The following is a 13,679-nucleotide window of genomic DNA, read 5'->3' as shown; positions in this document are numbered from 1 at the left end:
GACAATCCAAAGTCAGTAGAACCACACATAAATTTCCCATACATTGATATTGAGAACAAAACAGTGCAGGTACCAGTTACTTTACGTCAGTGCTGTTACAGATTTTCAAATGTGTCAGTGTTTCTTATACTAAAAAATTCCTGTTGTGAAGGGCAGTGATTTAGTGTAATTTCTAAGATTCAGGAAATTATATCTTCAGCATTCCCAAATTAAAAGCTTCACATAAGAATGTTGGAAAAGAGGGGGATTAACTTTCTACCTGTTTGATATTTAACTTGAGATCTCCTCTTGTGTTCTTCAGAGCTCTCACTCTACACTCCCCAGTACGCATATTAGAAGAAAAAGAGGTTCTATATGCACAGGATTCTTTTTTTAGAACATCCTTAATTGTGTATTTAACGAGGTAAGCCAAGCACTGCTCAAACACTTGTGTTCCTAACATATCCTATCCTTTGTGGGCCTCATTAAAACAATTTTGACAGTGATCTTTATTCTAGTATTTTGCTTATTTATACTTGTAAAAATACATATGTACACACTCTTGCAATTTATGGTTTAATAATAATAATAAATTTCATTTCTACACCAGCTATATATAGAATTTAGTAGAAGTGAAGACCAAGTACTTTAAAGATAATGTAGAGCAAGAGGAAAATGAGTACAATGCAGTCTGGACAACTACCTGGCATGGTTGACAACCTATTTCAAAATGAAAAGACAAGCCTGGGAAAGCATCATTGCATCCATTAATCCAAGCTCTATGACACTGAGGTCATACAAATACCTCTCTCTGTAGCCAAATTGAATCTTAATAGACACCCACCAACTACAAGTTGTTAGGAAGAAAAGTTGTTTTAGAAAGCTCCAAAATATGGATAATTTTCAATTTATATAAAATATTTCTATTTCAAACATCAGATTAAACTTCCTTCAATTGATTCTAGATGTCAGAAAGGTAAATCTATTATACAAAGAAGTTGACAATATGTACAAATGTGTTATCTCAAACATTACTTACATTCATCACTTACTATAGGCATATAAAAATGATTTTACAGGGCATTGTAGTTTAAACAAGGTAAAGTCTTACAACCTTATTAAAGCTGTACATTACAGCTTATATAGCAAAGATTTTTCTGTGATAGAAGATACTATCAAGAACAATTTTGGATTCAATTGCATTCTAATCTACTGGGTAGTACATTAGTAGCATTTGATGGAAATGCCGAAGAAAATGGTAGAGCGGAGTCACTCAAAGTTTGGGGATAAAAGTGAAATTTTTTAAATGTACAGAAAACCTAACATCTACTTTTTTCATCTAGATACTAAAAAAAAATTCTTAATTAATAGAACATAAATACCTGTATTACACCATCATTGCTCTCCAATACGCCCTTATCAAAGCATTTACTTAAATACTCGTCATTAAAAATTTTTGACTGACATTCATTATGAAAAAACTTCTGAACAAATTCTTTTCAAACAGGTAAGTTAACAATGGTGGCTTTGGACATTAGGTAGTGTTGTATTATTACTGTTTATAAGACTACCCACTTTGTGTCAGCAAAGTGATGCTCCAAGGTGGGACATGATTTTAAGGACTAATGGAAATTCCATTCAAAGATGGACATTTCATTTCACCGTTGCAAGCAAAATGCAAGCAGACTTTCTTTTGGGGTAAAGCACACACTCATTTGTATTTCATCACATCAATGTTCAAAGGTTCAGTTTCACAAGAGAAGTTCAGCAACTAATGCAAAATCTACATCTGTAAATTTAAGCACATAACTATTTAAACACATCAATATTGGAGTAATAGAATCCAGTATTCTGAATACCCACTACAGGAAATAATAAAGGAAGTGATACTAATAAAGCCTCAACCCCAAAAGGATTAAAGTACCTAAATCCAGGCTACAGGGAAGCATCAGTCTCTGTCCAAGAATTGTAAAAATGGATCCTCTTGTTGAGCTGAGGCGCCTGAGCAGTCATTCAAAATGCACCATTCTTCTTATTACAGGTAGTTGGGCAGTTAGAACAGCGTTAGGAAGCATGGAAAACTGAGTCCCAGGTTGCTCTACCAGCTTCCTAAAATATGCCCACAAAGTTCTTAGCAACACCCCCTGGTTATTCCTAAGTGAATTTGTCTTTGCTGTTGACGCTATTCTCTCTCCCGTAAAATAATTAAATATTGAAAGAACTGTTTAATTCACTGAGTTAAACATTAATTGAGAATGGAAAAGTGATACTGATTTTAATCCATGGTAGTCAGGTCACAGATCTACAATGGAAGATACTGAAATTCCAGCTAAGAGACCAAACCTTGTTACAGAAAATATCCACTACCAAAGTATAGTAATGTAAAAGAAAGTAAATTAATCCTTATCTTACACCATAAAATATTCTTTTTTCTTTCTTGTGTTTTCTTTCTTTGTTTCTTTAATTTTTGAGGTATTCCATCTATATTCACTTAGTTCTTTTCAGTGTCCTTCTCCACCTTGCTCCCATATAGCCATTTAAAAGTACTCTATACTCCCCCTTTAGTATAAGTTACAGTGTTTAAGCCAATAGATGAGACTTAGAAAGCTGGCCAGTCTGTTTATACCTTTTGTCCTCCATATTACCATCCATCATCATGACAAATATGCTTGAGGAGACTGGTTAATTTCATAGGGCATAAGTATTTATACAGTTAAATTTCAGCAAGCTCTGTGAAAATTAGTATCATCAGAGGAGAAGGACCCAAGTCAGTGTACATAGAGGAAGAGTGGGTAGAACTGAGAGCCATTAGCCATTGATTTTCACAGCAGAAAGAGAGTCAGAGTATGGTCAGTAAATAGGCACATCACTGCCATCTGAACTTTGACAAAATTATCAAAAGTGATAGAAAAAAATGCTTAAGTTACTGTGGTCCTCCACCACACCACAGAACAAACAGCAGAGAAAAACATGAGACACCATTATAGGCTGGACTGATTCTGGAGCTCATGGAACTACCTCCCAGCTGTATTTCATTCTTCATTTTCCATCTGACTTGCTGTTAGTGGCATCCCATGCACAAAGGACTCACAGTTATCTTCTGTTCCACCAGCAGTATTACCCAACAATGAAATAATAATTTATCCTTAGAATAAACTTCAAAAAACAGTTAATTATCATAAACCTTGTAAGATTATTCCCTATTAAATACTTCAGGATATGAAGCTTAAGTGATGTGATTAGGGCTGCAGGTAAGAGTAATGTCAGTGGTCCACACAAGAGGTGTGGACCCCAAGTCTTTCTCTTACTTGCTGTGTAGGATACCAGAACTTTGCTGTTCCAAGGCCTGTTGAGCAACATTCCTTGAGCATCGACAGTTTAAGTAGCCTTATTCCAGTGAAATCAGGGATAACACTGCATGCCAACAGTCCTTGGATTAAGGCCCAAAAGCGCAGTTCAACGCTGTGTCTCTAGCACGTTTCCAAATACTGGAACTGCTCTAGTGCCAGTGGAAGCAGTCTGTGCACTGCTCCTCAGTCACGAACTCACACAGCAAGTACAACAATACTCAAAATGGTTAAGAGGATGCTCTGATTAACCTACTTACACTGAGGATAAATCAGCTGTTAATTTACCTTTAGCACCTTTACAGGTATACAGATATTCCCATCTCTGAAAATTCTCAGTACTTATGTCTTCAACACACAGTGAAAGAAAGGTAAGCAACTGTCCACTTTTTAATGAAAGACAAAACCAACCTTGACATCTGTAGACTCTCAGGGAAGTCAAGGAGTACAAAGTACATCAGCCCAAAAACTCAAGCCTTGATGGGAAATTCCAGATCAGTTTTGGACTTCCTAAGCAGAAAAGTGTCAACTGCACTTAATTAGGCACACTGAGTTCTGTGAGGACACAAAGTAACTAATTTCCCTGCATCTTATCATAGTCTAGGTAAATTAAAAAAACAAAATCAGTGTGGCTTTAAAACTTTCTAAAGTGGCAAGCAAGTTAAACATGGAATTTTGCCTGCATACTCAGTAGTTAGGAAAGAATATATTTTACAAATAAAATACTTGTAAGCTGAAACTTTTTTTTAATCAGTTTCTGTTTAATGATGTTCAAAATCTATGAAGGGAAAAAATAAAGACTTGTGAAAGTTAAATGCCAAATGACTTATGAAAAATACTTTTACTGATAAAATAATTCTACATTTTTTAAAACTCAGATAACACAACGGTAGGTCTAACTTTGTTCCTCTGTACACAGATACTAGGAAATGTGCCATATGTTCACTTGGGAAATCCTACTGTTAGGCCTGGTATGGACACATACAAAAACTGGCACTGACCACACAAATATTGCGCATTTGAGGATGAGTAAGGCAGAGGAAAAAACCAAACAAATTAGACAAGGGAAATAGGAAAATTATAATTTGAAAACCTTTTATGATGACAGGCTACACCACAACAGTATCAATTCTTGAAATGAATCAGTAAATATGCCTCACAACAGGGTATACTTCCCAGTATAATTATTTCTAAGATATCTTTAACATGAATAACTTTGACTTATTGGTTAATTTCCTTAGCTCAATATAGATTATGCTTCTCAAACCCCTCTGTGGAATTATCTTAAATCCATTAGCTGAAAGGCAATGTGGGAAATTTTATTGAAATATGACAAAGCATAGAATAGTTGAAAATAATTATATTAAATGTTTAATTTTAATTATTTCTCTTATCTTTTCCTTCTCATGCTTCTGAATATTACATAATATATGCAACCTGCTTGGTCTGCAATAAAACACCAGTGCCTAGTTTTGCCTCACTTGCCAGATCTGGGCATTTCCAAGTATTCCTTGCTTAGGGAAGTCTATGCTTAAAAATGAAGATGTTACTGATTTTAGGCAAATTCAGAGGTTGACCTTAATAACAAAGACACCCAGATTCATCCCACCTAAATGTAGATGATTAAGGGGTGCAGTTTAGAAAGCTAGTCACCTTTTTCTTGCTGTATAATTAGTAAAAAGAAAGAGAAACCTGTGAGGGGAAAAGAAATCATGTGACTCAAAACTGAGCATCCAAAAATAGGTTTAATAAAGTCTTCTTATGCTTGTCTAATTATTTTATTTAGGAGGTAGGAATATTAATCTGTGGTTGTAATTCTATTGCTAGATCTGAGAACACTTCCCAGTTCCTGCCTCAGGTGTGTTCTGACACCATATCAGAAAAAAATCCATGTGTGTGCATTCTCTCCCTTTTTCCGACTCATTCATTTTCCCCACATATAACACAGGCATTTTAGGGATCTTCACAGTTTCTAGCAAAACTCCTATTGGTGGCAGATGTCACATAGGAAAAAGAAGCCTTAAAGTCTAGGGGTATGGCGTTTTTTAACCACAGTCCTGACCTAAGAGATAAGTTATATAAAAAGCTACTGAGGCAGAAATCACATTTGACTAACAAAATAACCCAACCTATTTGTCTAATAAATGCACAAATCAATTCTTCAGCCTACAAGAGCATGGTTCTATTTTGTACTAAAATAATTCATACATACTACTAATTTTTTTTCATGTCTGCCAGACCGGTCAGATTCCTACAGGAGAAATACATCTCCACAGAATAAATTTCTGGAAACTCTGGATCACATGATGATCCCATAATCAGTTTTCTGCTTTCCTCAGAGTTCTCATAGTTTACTGAAATGTCTAGGCATCCTACCTTTTAGTATGAATATATATATTTGTCCGTGTCCATACATGTAGCATATAATTTATAAATAATATTTCTAAAATAATTAAAAGATAACTATTAAGGTGGAAGAATAAGAGTTAGAAAAGGTATAAGTGGGACTTCATTCCCCTGGCTAAAGGAACAGCTCCCTTTACCCAACAAGAACACCAGGATTTTTATACACTGGTTGAAAAAGTAGAGAAGTACATGTAACACACACATATACAAAAGACTTGATATTCAGTAGATGCTGCACCTTGCAGAACGTGTGGTTTAGAGTAGTATATTTCAACCAATTTTACCTTCAGCTGACTTACAATCAATTGATATTTCCTTGCACCTCATTATAGTACACGAATCCTGCTTTTTGCCTCATTTGCAGTTCTGGATGATTCACCAATGAGATGTGTCTCAATAGACAAGAACTGCTGGCCTAGAACAGAGATCTGATTGATTTTTGAAACAGTGCACTGAAAACTTCATCTGCTACAAAAGAGATTTCTGTTCTTCACTTTCATAAAAAGTGATCATTTTTCACCTTTCAAAAACACAAAGGTGATTTAAAATACTAACAAAGTATTATGCATGGTTAATAATGTAAAATACTAATAACAGAACCTGAAAATACACTCACTGTTTGTAGACATCTGTCTTTCCTCTCCATTTCAGCATGACATATTCAAGGTGCAAGTTGATTTCCTCAGCACTCACAGTCAGTTTGTACTTAGATCCCTTATTCTCCAAGTTATAGAAATTTAAGAAAGCAAACAGTCAGCAAAAAGTAAATCCTACAACAGTACAGTGATGATTATCAACTATGCAAATGTCCCCAGCACAGAAGGGATTCCAATATACGCACTCAGATAAAGGGATAATGCTTTCTTCATGAAAGACACAGTTACCACAGTTATGAGATCCTTTACACAAGTGCTTTTGGGTGAGAAGACTGATCATAAAGCTCCTTGTTATATAAAGGAAGTAACAGTTACACTGATCTTGAAATCCATGGTGGTTATACATTGCAAAAATTGGCTCTCATTCACAGTGACTTTGGCAGTTTAATTAATTTTAGAAATTACTCTCATTCACTTGGAAAATATCTTGCGATTCATTGCTGTGTCTCTACTTTCAGATGACTGATTTGCACCTTAAAAGTCCAAACTCGTGTTGGGTGTCAAGGTGTCCAAGTGATATGTGATGGAAACAAAGTCTAATATACGTGCAAACTAAATGGTAGATCATTGTCCAAATGACATTAAGATTAAGATCAGTCTTTTCATTTAGTGAAACAGAAGCTATGACAACACATCTGTGCACTGGATTGTTTATTAATTTCTGATGTTCAGTACACTGGATAAAAATTTGAGCCTTCCATATCTTGGGGATGAGTTCAAAGAGACTAATTTATCTTCCTTTCATGTCATTATGAGATTTATGGTCTCCTGGGTTGCTCCAATATTCAGCTGATTGGAACACCAGAAGAATATTTTCCTGATGAACACACTTCTGGAATTCATTTCCTTTGACAGTGCCATGGAGCCTGGGTTTTATAAGCATTAAGGCTGTGTAAATATTTGACTTTGGAGAGATTTCCATTTAATACAGGAGTTCTATTTGAGTGGAATAAAGGCAGCATTGGCCTTTTGGGAGGAGAGTTAGGGTTAATTTCATAATTGATTGTCGTAACTGTAAGGCTTCACAATACTTGATGACATACCACAGAACAAATTTCTAAATAAATCTCATTTTCACAAAGGAAAAAAATGCTTCTGAAAGAAATATTTGTATGCCACATAGAGAGCAAAATTAAAAATTCTTGTCTTGAGTGAAATCTCATGGTTTGGTTAGCTTCACCAGGCTTAATGCCGAAAACAATTGACAGCTTTTGGGAATATCTACCAAAAGGACACAAACAGCCTTGTAAATGATCATAATTACTTGAAGGAGAAGAAAGAAGTAAAGCAAGTAAAACTGATCCAGATCTATGTCTGTGCATCAGTCATTACTGCAGTGCAGTTTATCACCTTACAAAACCATTTTTTTGAGAAGTTGAGACATTATTAGTACTGCACTTAATGTCCAAAGCTCCAGAGTTTGAGTCCCATCTACAAAATATTCCTACTTTTCTCATTATTTAAGTGACATATCTTCCTCTTTTCCTTCTTACTCTGGTTCTCAGAGTCTTTCTGATATTCCAATTTTTGAAAGAATGTCTGCATTTAAAAAATCTGCTGAGTAAAAATTAAATTATTCTTTACTTCAGTTTAACTTTATTCAGAAGATTAAATTTCTTGCTTCAAATATTGTTATCTATTTTGTAAATGAAAGTAAATTCTTCAGTCTTCATTGCATTTACTTGAGACATGAGAAGCACCCAAAATATGCATTGTTTTATAAGAAATGCATATCCAAGTTAAATTTGGAGTCTTTCAAGAATACCTTTTTGTTCTAGACCCTATTAATAAATGGTAGGAAGATTAATCACAACATGTCCATTTTAGGAATAAAATGCAATTATCTCACCCCAGTGAGGAGGTGGAATTACTGAACTATCTGGTTAGTTGTCAAATTTCTTATATTCAAGGGTTGAGATTGTAGAACCAATTGTGATTCCTCTCCTAGCTTAAATATTTTACACAGTTCTAACTGCAGCATAAAGATACAAGTGAAGCAGGTCAATTTTTGTCATTCTAGTACCTCATGCCAGAGTCAAAAAGATTCAATTATAATTAATCTACCTCTTGGAAAAAAAAATTAGGTTTGTGCACTGATTTGGAACTTTAGAATGCAATGCCTTTCTGAAGCTTCCCAATTTATTTGGCATTATAAAGCAAATCAGATGTTTTTGGCTTTAATCTCCCCTGCCCTGATGGGTATTTTTAAATTTTTTTTAAGTGAGCATCAAGAAGTCATTTAAAGTCCAGCATTTTCACAAAGTCATTACAAATGTAACCTCTTGCAGCTAAAATGCATTGCTTTCTACCACGACATTACCATAAGAACTCTTGTCCTTGCCGTTTCCTTTTTACAGAGAAAATGGAGTTTCTGCAGCAAAGTTCATGGTTTGTCCTATTACAAGCTGCATAATAGAAACTTGCTTTGGCAGATAAATTACATCCAGGGACCAATTCAAGCACAGAATACCAGCTGAAAAAGCAGTGGATGAGAAATTTGGAAAACTGTGTTTGGAGCAACTTAACCTCCTGATACTCGATGAAGATGATACACTTACTGAGGTCCCTAATAGCATTTTCAGGAAGCTCAGCGCTGCAGAACTGGGCACTTGCTGATGTCATTTTCTAAAAACACCAGGGCATGATTACAGGGCACAGTGCTGCATAGTGCAGGAAGTCAGAACAAGCTGCACATATACACAACCCACTGCGTAGATATTACCTTGGATTTTAAAACTCCACTTTGAGAGCCACTGACTTCAGGTCACCTACATTTTCTGCTTAACTTGAAATGACATTTTACTGCACTAATTTGCTGGAACAGGTAACTATTCCCTTAAAATGTCTGTGGCTGTCTTCATACTGGTTAGTAAAGAATGTAGAGAGGTCTGTTTTTTTCTGAAACACACAAAATTAAGATTTCTCAAAGCTTGGGAGAGAAGTGTCCAATTACTTCACCACAAAACTGAAAGGACACTTAGGAATGGTTGCAGAATTTTTGGTTGTAAAGTGAGGAAAATAAGTGAACTACATCAAGGGGAAAGAAAAAGAACTAGCTTAGAGAAGAAAACAACGTCTGTCTTTAAGTGAAAAAAGATCATGGGTATATCTTTGAAAGTACTTTCAATGTCTAGCCAGAATTTGGTTTTGTTTCTCACACCAGTGACAAAGAGGTAGAGACATGTAAAAGAAATTAGGTAATAAAATAAATAACTAAATAAATAAGTTTATAAGGACATTGCAGGGTAGGCAAAGGGATGAAAGTATTTGTCTTGAAAAGGGGGCAGAAAAAGAAAGAGAATAATCATGCTAAAGACAAGATAGATAACAAAATTGTGTCACTTAATAATGTAACTTTTAATTATGAAAATATGGTCACCCTGGTCCTATTACATTCATTTTTGTTACATTTTTTTCCTCAAATCCAAGTCAATAAAATAGATTGGCAGTTACTAAAATTTTTAATCTTATCATGTAAAAGATACGTGACAACTAAATTGCACTATAGAAGTGACTTCTTTATCATTCGTGACTTCTACAGACACAAAGGAAAAGCTAAAGAATCTGCACTAGTAACAACTATGCAGTCTCATTTTTTAATTTATTTCAGTCTATATAACTGTGGTAGAAAGTATGAAAACAAAAGGCTGTTCATTGATTTTCTTACTGCAGATCCCAGAATCACCTGGCTGCTTGAAACGATAAACTTGACTTGGCAGAATTCTTTACCAAATCTTAGAAATTTCCTTCAGCTACACTCCACAGATGTATCTTATTCACCTTTACAGATAATTTTTTTTAAAATATGATATTTTAAAATATCTGTTATTTATACTTCTTAAAAGAACTTATCCTCCAAAGAACAGAGGGCAAAACAACTAAGGATTATGAGCACACAGTGAGCTCAATTTACTCAAGGTGAACAAAACTGCACTTCAAGAAGACATGCTCAACCCAGAAAGGTATTGGCCTCATTAATTTGAAAAAATAATTTAAAAATGCAGCTACCCTCAGTTTTTTCTGAGACTGCTTTTTTACAGGATCCATTTAGTTAAAAGCAAAACTACATATAGTTTCATAAATGTTAGCTGCAATCAGCACTTAATTAAAATGTTCAATATTCTGATACTGATGATACCTGTGCTTACAGATTTAGGTTATTAACAGTCCTTTAGTACAGGTAAAGACATAGCTGTGCTATACAGAAACCTAACACTGCAAGGGAAGGCCAAACTCCAAAGATACCAAGTATCAGCACTGAATATCCAGACTTCCTCGAGCTCAAGGCTGAGAAAAGTCAAATCATAAGAGATAGTTTTCAATAAGCAGCATGCAACAAATATCAATTGAGAAAAAAACAAAGTAATCAGTAACAGTAAGCAAAATAGCATCATGTTGCAATGGAATTATTTTTGAAAAGGCACTCTACTGCAAACTGTGAAAATGAAATTCCTGAAAATCAACATGAGATTAGCTCACTGCAGAGAATGATTGCAGCTGAGTTCAGATTGTCACTTAAAGCTGTAATTCAATATTTTTCTATATTCTTAATTAAAACACTCTCGTGTTGGAAAAGGAACATGGCAGTCTTACTGAGACTATTTTTTAAGGTAGGTTAGTTCTGCTACAGTTATAGAATTTTTCTCTTCTCTTTCTCCTCCAAACAGATTAGCTTTCAAAACAAAAAAAGGATCCCAGATTGTAGCTACCATTGTTCAGAGGCCCAGTGCTACTCAATACACATTCTAGAGCAAGATAAAGACCCACCTTAAAATAAAACTAAAAGGTATCTTTAAATAAAACATAACCAGTAAGCAAAAATAAAAGAGGAGGGAAGGAAGCAACGCACAGCTCAGAAAAACCACAGAGCCACATTGTGGCTGCACGTCCTGAACGTTGTGTCAGTGTTGACACTGTTCATGTGAGCAGGAGATCAACAAAACCAACTTTAGGAGATGAAGAGAACTGTACAAGGAGTTTCATTTCCCAGAAGACAGACAGTTCTGCACAGGTAATGGAGAGAAAAAGCTCCACCTCTTTTCCAGACAGTAGAACAGAATGCATTTGCTACAACCCATTGCAACCTAATAATGACAGGTAGAAAAACAGTGTACCTACTGTAGTCTGGACTGTTAATAGACAACATAAATATCATTCAGGAACTCCTTACAGAGAATTTTCATTACAAATGATATCAAACTCCTTACTCATCTGCATAGGCAGGTGTAGCTTAATCCTTGTCATTAGTGTCTAATTATTTCATTAAAATTTCTGCACTGAAGGATTTCTGACTTTCTTGGACCCAAGGTACTTCTTCTCAATAATTAAATACTGCATTTTCTCTGGCTTTCTTCCCATAAATTTCTATAGCTTCCTCTGGCCATAGTTACTATTAAATTATTTTTAATGTCATTCAAGATTGAGACAGCAGATAACTTCAGTTTCTACCCGAAAACTGGAACAGCCATGAAATGCTGATCCACACCCTTAACCTTTTATGTAGATGAATTAAACAATTAAAAGAGCAGTTCTGTGAAGTTAAAACTAATTTATTTGTTCTGAACTATTATCTCAACAATCATAGAAAACATACAATGAAATGAAAGACAGCAAAGAAACAAAAGCAAAACTACTGAGACTTGTTTTCAAATTGACATTGGTTTTACTTTATAGTTCTAAGGACTATTGAAGTGGTAAAGAATGCTGGAATGGGAGTATGAAGATGAATTTAAAATCTTATTCAGATGCAGTTCAAATTCTGTAGAACTTACATCTTTAGTTAATGTGTTAAAAATACTGTAGGGTATCTCTAACGCCTTTTGCATCCCATTTTAGCACCAGGGAAAGTCATGGTGAGCTCTTTGTAGTCATGCATGGAAAAGAATACTGATTCAATTTTAAACTCAACCTGCAAAATTCTTATTTGGAGTATTAGCTTTAGTCATTAGGTGAAAGAATATAATTATGCTTTTCAACAATTGTGGGGGGTTTGCTACTGTGATGGTCAACAATGTTTAAAAAATCACACCATTTTTTATGTCTTACATACGTAATTCTAAAAGGTTTAGAGATCCTGTGGTCCTTAATGGATAATTCTGAGCATAAGCAAATCTGCACACAGCTTTATCAGTCTGACTCCTGAATACCAACACCCTTGTTTTTAATACTGTCTCTATACAATTATTTTGATACTTCTCACTGTCTTTTAATATGTGAGCAAGTAAAAAAAAAAAAAAGGTTAAAAAGTTTCAATACCTCTCTTTTACTTGAGAATCAAGTAAAACACTTTGCTTTCAAATATGCTTAGTCTCCACAGCTCCAAGTAAAGGGTTTTTAACACATCTGGCCTAGAAATCTATCAACTCAGGTACTCAGAAATAGAAACAATCAAAATCAGAGGTTGCACTACAGTGGTATGTCACAAGTGTTGCAGAAGAAAAATAGTGATAATCTCAAGAAATGGGCAGTTTCCAGCCTTTCCAAAAGAAATATAATTGACTGACTCTTTAATTTACACCATCATATCTTAAATTGCAATAAACTACCATCAGTGCTGTTCTCAGTGTCAGTTGCTCATGGCCCAGCAATTAAAGAAGAGTCATTTTTAAAAGATATAAACATGAAACAGATGGATGCACAATTTCATTTTTTAATTCATGCTGCTCTTTCATGTTTCTCATCTCACTTATGCCTGCTTCTTCCTCTCTCCTCCTTTTCTCTCTTGTTTTGGTTCCTTTTTTCCTCTCTGTTCACACCCTGACGTCCCCAACTGCAGTCCCAAAAGACAGAGCCTACGCTGCCAACTCACACTGGCATTCCTCCCAAGAATGGAAGCAAAGGGACACAGAAAACTGCTTTCATGCTACTGCCATTGGTAACACAATAGAATAAAGCCTTTATATGAGGGAAGCACATGCATACATTTCATAAAGAATACATGCACAAATCCTGTCTCTTTAGACCCAAGTAGCCTCAACATTCTTGTCTGCATTTCTTACTCAGAATAAAATGCATTCTCTATATAGTGTTTGTGGAAATGACCATAAAAATCCTCTTTTTTTTCTGAGGTAAGAGGGTTGATAGAAAATAAACCCTCAAATACATATGTATCTCTGAAAGGAGAAGACAAGGAAGAGGGAAGTAGGATATATCTTTGCTGTGTCCGCTGGCCTGGAAAATAAATACCGCTGTTGTGCAACTCTGCAGCTGCTCACTCTCTCAGTTTGTTGTTTTCATTCTGGTTTTTATGATTTAATCTCATATCCTTACAGTTAATCTGAAAAGGGTTCAG

At 35.0% G+C, this 13,679-nt stretch overlaps 1 protein-coding gene across 13 annotated transcripts in view; it reads right to left on the bottom strand.

The window, feature by feature from the left end:
- The window catches only part of RIMS2 (regulating synaptic membrane exocytosis 2), a 448,647-nt gene that overhangs the window by 319,800 nt on the left and 115,168 nt on the right, over positions 1 to 13,679 (bottom strand). The window lies entirely within an intron of this gene.

This window comes from Lichenostomus cassidix, chromosome 2 (assembly GCF_008360975.1).
Source record: "Lichenostomus cassidix isolate B80296 chromosome 2, HeHo_3.0, whole genome shotgun sequence".
In the NCBI taxonomy this organism is placed as follows: domain Eukaryota; kingdom Metazoa; phylum Chordata; class Aves; order Passeriformes; family Meliphagidae; genus Lichenostomus; species Lichenostomus cassidix.
The sequence above is the reverse complement of the archived record's forward strand: the minus strand, read 5'-3'. Positions and strand labels throughout refer to the sequence as shown.